The sequence below is a fragment of the Ochotona princeps genome, chromosome 5 (assembly GCF_030435755.1).
Source record: "Ochotona princeps isolate mOchPri1 chromosome 5, mOchPri1.hap1, whole genome shotgun sequence".
NCBI classification, from domain to species: Eukaryota; Metazoa; Chordata; class Mammalia; order Lagomorpha; family Ochotonidae; genus Ochotona; species Ochotona princeps.
In genome coordinates, this window is record NC_080836.1 from 106,348,476 (window position 1) to 106,354,475 (window position 6,000).

Below are 6,000 nucleotides of genomic sequence, written 5' to 3' on the forward strand. Positions count from 1 at the left end.
GTCCCAAGAGAGGAACCCCACTTGGCTTGGGTTTACAAGAAGTGCTTTCATCCTTCCACTAGCCATTTAAAGTGTGTTGGGTTTTTTACTAGCTTTCCGTTTTTTCCCTTTTGTTTTCGTACAAGCACATGGTATGCATATGTTTCGCTTAACCAACTCACTTCAAGTATTTGCGCCTTGGCGTCTACCGCATCAGTCTGATGTTTCCTAAGCTCACCGTGTCAACGGCGCCAGAATTGAAACAAGACAATGGCATCACAAGTTGCAGCATGCGGGGGCTCGATCTGGTTCGAACGCCATCTTACTGGGAGATAGCTACCGTACAGAATTCTCAGTGACCCCTGCTAGTGTGCCCCATACGCTGCTGCAGGTGCTGGGCAAAGACATGTGACAGCCGCTCCTCTGTGCCCAAAACAGACACTGTGGTGACACAGCCGTGGGAGTGAGATGGTAGTCAATAACAGTATCTCATAGCAACGTTTGAGTCTTCTTCTGTGACAGCAAGGCATCTGCTAGTGTCCTCTCCTTAGTTGGCGATAGGTGTGTACGCGGCAAGCTGGGCAGGGGAGCCACCTCTCTGACCCCTCACGGCTTTGTCCATCCTGCAGAGAACAGCAGGCGCCGCTGCTGCACACGGCCACCTGACGGCCACCTGATGGCCACCTGATGGCCACCACGAGGAAGCTCCACCCCAAGATAGGGGGCCACAAGATCACTAAGCGTGACAGCAAGAAGTTCCTCACTGCCCCCACAAGAAAGCATGCACCTCCCTGACTGAATCCACCACCCGGGAAGACGGACGGAATATGAATGGGTCCCTGCAGGTCCCACCAGATAGATGTTCACAGAGAGGAAAGACTAAGGCTGAGAACAGCACACTGGCCAATCTCAGACATCTTCCATGCCCTAGAGTAGAGGGAAAACGGCACCCTTGGGAACACGCACGGTTAAGGGAGAGACACCGGTGAGAGGGCTGGTTGGACAGAGATGGGGAATCAAACCCACACTGCAGTCAGGACACGGACCCGAAGTGAAGCGCCTTCCAAGCACTTGAGCTTGGCACTGCTGATTCCACAACCACCTGAGGGAGTTAACTAGCTTGCCCAGCGATGCAAGAGTACAACCTGCAACGTGCGACCTGCAGGACAAGGTTCCCTGGCCCCTCGTGTAGCTGCACGAGTGTTCTGCACGCTTCAGAACCTGCTCGCTGCCTTTAATCTCCTCTTTGTTTCCCCGGTCCCTCCCTGACGTGGTGGCCCTCCTTTTCATAGAGTGTGCACCTCTGAGTCCCTGGAGACGGACGTATCGTGTACAAAATCAGGCACAAATGTACTTATTGCAACAACAACAAAAATAAAACCCAGCTGGTGGCAAGTCTTTGAATTCCACGAGCCAGTTTGGGTCATTGTCCAAAAAAGCTCCGCCCATGGCTTCGTGGTCTCTGCCATTTGTAAGCGGAATCCATGTTTATAATGAAGAAAAATCAGAAATGCGCTGCCAGCAATAGACCCTGACATGAGCCAGGGGCCCGGGAGGAGGAAGTACAAACCCTGACATGAGCCAGGGGCCCGGGAGCAGGAAGTACAAACAGACCCTGACATGAGCCGGGGCCCCGGGAGGAGGAAGCACAAACCCTGACATGAGCCGGGGCCCAGGAGCAGGAAGTACAAACAGACCCTGACATGAGCCGGGGCCCCAGGAGCAGGAAGTACAAACCCTGACATGAGCCGGGGCCCCGGGAGCAGGAAGTACAAACCCTGACATGAGTCAGGGGCCCGGGAGAAGGAAGCACAGCTACAAGGCCTCCCAGCAGGAGCGGCTCTGACCAGGGCCCAGAGGAGCCAAGGTTCGTGAAGGAGAGGTGACCATTCTCCCGGCAGAGAAACCAGGCCCACGTGTCTGTGCTGTGGAATGTCTCCTGGCAGGTGTCACAGCATGGAGACGTGGTGGCTCTGTGGTGCCACCTTTAGTGAGGCGCTGGGTGGACGCAAGCTCAAGGCTGCTGCTTGGAAGCCGGAAAATAGTAGAATGTAAGCTTGGTGTTTGTGAAGAGGAGTTCTCTGTCCTCTGCACTCGCAAGGTGACGTGCTAAGGCCCAGATACGCAGGCTGCCTGGGAAGCAGCCTTGTTTCTCCACGCTGACGTCTCTGTGACGTCAAGGGTGCCTGGGAGGAGTCAGGAGCTCTGGGTGCCTGCTTGGATCCGCCAACCACACACCTGTCTCAGAGCCCGTTCCGCTGTGGCTGCTCCCACCAGGCAGCCCAGGACCTGCTCAGACATCTTCTCTTTGAAACGCCCTTCCTCAGCATGGGCACCAACTCACAAGTTGTTCTCAACCCACCTAACCTGTCATAGCATTCAGAAGAACACTCACAACCACATAGCATCAGAGGGACATTCAAGAAGTGGGTGAAAATCCAATCAGAAGTTACGTTTATGTTGCTGCAAAATGCTCAGCCAGCCATGCAGAGTTTTGTCATAGCTCATGTTTCATGAATGTTTTGAGACCCCCACACTTATACGTTATCTACCAATCTCTGTGTTGCCCAACATAGGTTGAACTAATGCCCTAAACGAACTCACAGGTGTTCTGCCTGGACAGAGGCAGGTTCTGTTTCTTGCCCAGGTTGAAAGCGCCAGTCTCCTCCACGCTTCCCCTGAGGATCCACTCTCCCTCCATTCTGTCATCTTCTGGCTACAGGCGGTGAAGGTAACACAGCTCAGAGATCTCACTCTGACTCCTGGCATTGGGGCACCTCAGTTTTACTCGCGTAATTGGAAAGGGTTGGTCTCCAGCCCTCCATAAAGAGCCCTAGGAATTAGAGTTTTGACATTTCCAATGTAGAGGAGACTGAATGTTTCTGGGTAGCTTGCAATCTCTTTTGCATGTCCACTGAAGCAGCTATAAACTACTTGAAAGTAGCCAGTTGAAAATGAGTTTGGAAGAACGCCTCTCCTTCTTTGGAATAAGAATTGGTGTTCACTCGTAGTTAAACGCCCGGTGTAGTTTAGCACTGCAATCATCTGGCCCTGGCTTTTCTTAGGTGGGAGATGTTGCTGTTGTTGCTGTTCGTCTTGTTGTTGTTGTTTAACTTATTGCTGATGAATTCAGTCTCACCTCCGCTTACTCATCTCTTGGACATTTTATTGGTTCAGGATTTTATCTTGCTAATGCATATGCTTCCAGACATTTGCCTGTTTCTTTAGGGTATCAAGGTTTGGGCCATGTGATCGTTCATAGTGATTTCTGGCGGTTCTTGGCATTTCTGGTGGATCCCTTATAGTATCCCCCTTCTCATTACTTGGTTCTTTTCTCTTTTTCATTCACAGTTTGGCTATGGATTTGTAAACTTCATCTTTTCAAAGGACCAACCCTTAATTTTTCTGAATTTTCAGACCATTTTTAGTCTCTATTTCATTTACGTATGAGTTTATTATGATCATCTTCTATTAATTTTTGCATCTGCTGTGTCTTTTCTATAACTTTTATGCAAAAAAGCAAGGACCCAACCCAAAAAGGAAACTACAGGCAAATATCCTTGATGAGCACAGATGCAAAACTCCTCAGTGAAGTACAACCAAGTCAAACCCAACAGCACATTGGAAGACGTGGTCCTCCCTGTCCAAGCGGGATGGATTCGGGAATGCAGACTGCTCAGCGTGCACAACCAGCAAACACGAGACGCCACACTACCGGAAGGAGGAAGAGCAAGCACAGGAGCATCCTACTAGGTGCAGAGGAGGCGTTGGTAGAATACATCTGGAAAAATGGATTTTGAGGGAATGTGCCTGCATCTGACAAACCAGCAGCTACCATCACACTACAACTATCTGGAGGCGTTCTCTTTAAGCTCTGGAGCAAGCCAATATGTCCACTTTCATGCAAAGTAGGTACCTGAAATTCTAGCCAGACCAATTAGGCAAGAGAAATAAATGAAAAGTATCCAAAATGGAAATGAGGAGGTCACATGATCACTGTTCACAGATGACATTATTGTATACAGAAAAAAATCAAAATGTTAGAATTAATAAAGTTGCAGATCCAAAGCCAGTGAATAAAAAATATAGTATTATGAAATGCCTATAGTAAATTATGTGAAAAAGAAATCAAGAAAGTGATCTTCTCCATAATGATTACAAAAATTAATCACCTAGGAATAGAAATAACCCAAGATTTTGAAATGTCTCTACAATGAAAACTACAAAACATTGTTGAAAGATGTTGAAGAAATGAAAAGATATTCAGTATTTGTGGATATGAAAAATCAATGTCATAAAAATCTCTATCGCCCTTAGTGAATCAGACTGAATATAATCCTTACCAAACAACAGTGACGTTGGAGCCACAGAAAAGAAATTCTGAACAAAAACAGTACAGCAGGAAGTGTTACACTCCCTCACTTTAAAATATATGACAATGCGGCAGGAAATAAAACAGTATGTTAATGGCATATAACTGTACATATTGACCAACAGAACAAGATAGAGTTTTTGTCTGTAAACCAGGAGATCAACAGCTGGCTGATTTTCACAAAGTTGCTAAGAAAATGCATTGGGAAAGGGATAGTGATTTCAGCAATGGATCCTAGGTAAAGCAGATGTTCTCATGCAAACTAAAAAAAATCAAACTAGATCCATAACTGTGTGTAGAAATGAAGCAACATGGACTGAAGGCCTAAATGTAAGACCTGGAAATCTTAGGAGAGACCCTTTGGAGCATTTTAATGGCAGCAATGCTTCTGGAATGGGTTCCTCGAGGTACGGGAAACAAAAGCAAAAATGAACAAGTGGGAGTCATTCAAGAAAGAAAAAAAAAACCTATGAAAAGCAGTGGAAACAGTGCAGAGTAAAGAGACCATCCACAGAGTGGTGGAAAACGCACGAGTTCTGTACCCCACAGGGGATCAAGAGCCAGAACACACAGTGGCAAAAAGAACCCAAAAGCCAAAAGCGTAGATCCAGTTTTGAAATGGACAGATTTAACAGACACTTCTCAAACGCCAAGAGGTTCATGGAAAACTGCTCAACTTCCCCAACCAGCACGGAATGCGCACCCAAAGCACGGTGGGTCGCCACCTCACCCTGGTGAGACTGGCTGTCACCAAGCACACCCAACAAGTGGAGGAACGGAAGCCCTACCCTCCGGCGGGCTTGTACACCAGCAGGATGGGAGGTCTTCAGAAGACCAGAACTGGATATACCCTGGGGTTCAGCAAGCCCCCCACTGTGTGCACATCCATGGGAAATGAAGCCAGTCTGTCCAAGGGACACCTGCACTCCAGCACTTCTTGCAGCTCTGTTCTCTGCAGCCAAGATGCACCAACAACCCAAGTGTTCATCCGCCAATGACTGTGTACAGAGAATGTGGTACGCATATGCAACAGAATACCACGCGACCTTGGAAAGGGGGACATCTTACCATGGCAACAACATGGATCATTATGTGGCGAGACGGGGCCAAGCAGTGATAGACAAGTAGCACGTGAGCTCTTGGGTGTGGGGCATGTCACAAGAGGACGAGGGGCTGGGAGGGTAGTGGACTGATGGGCGCTAGGTGTTAGCTAAATAGAGGTAAGTAGATCTGTGCTCTGTTACACAGTGGAGTGACTACAGAAAACGATGATGTATACTTCTCTTAATAAGACTAGAGGGGAGATTTTTGAATGTTTCACTCATGGAGAAATGTTAAATGTTTAAGGAAAGATGTGTTTACTCAATGAATACATGCAAACACATATCACATGTATGTGTCTATTAACCTTTGAAAAAGAAAAGCAGTAATGCTGTTTTGTTTGTGATTGCAGTCACAGAGCCTATAGCCATGCTGAGACAAGGAGGAAATCAGGCAGTGCAAGTTACACGAAGAACAAGTGCTTGCAGACAAGCAAGTGGGATGTGCCTGCCTGCTGAGCCGGCAGAGGCTACAGCACAGGCATCGCTGGAGAGCAAGCTCACCACCACACCCCTCCGTCTCTGTTTTATTTTCATGCACACACGTGA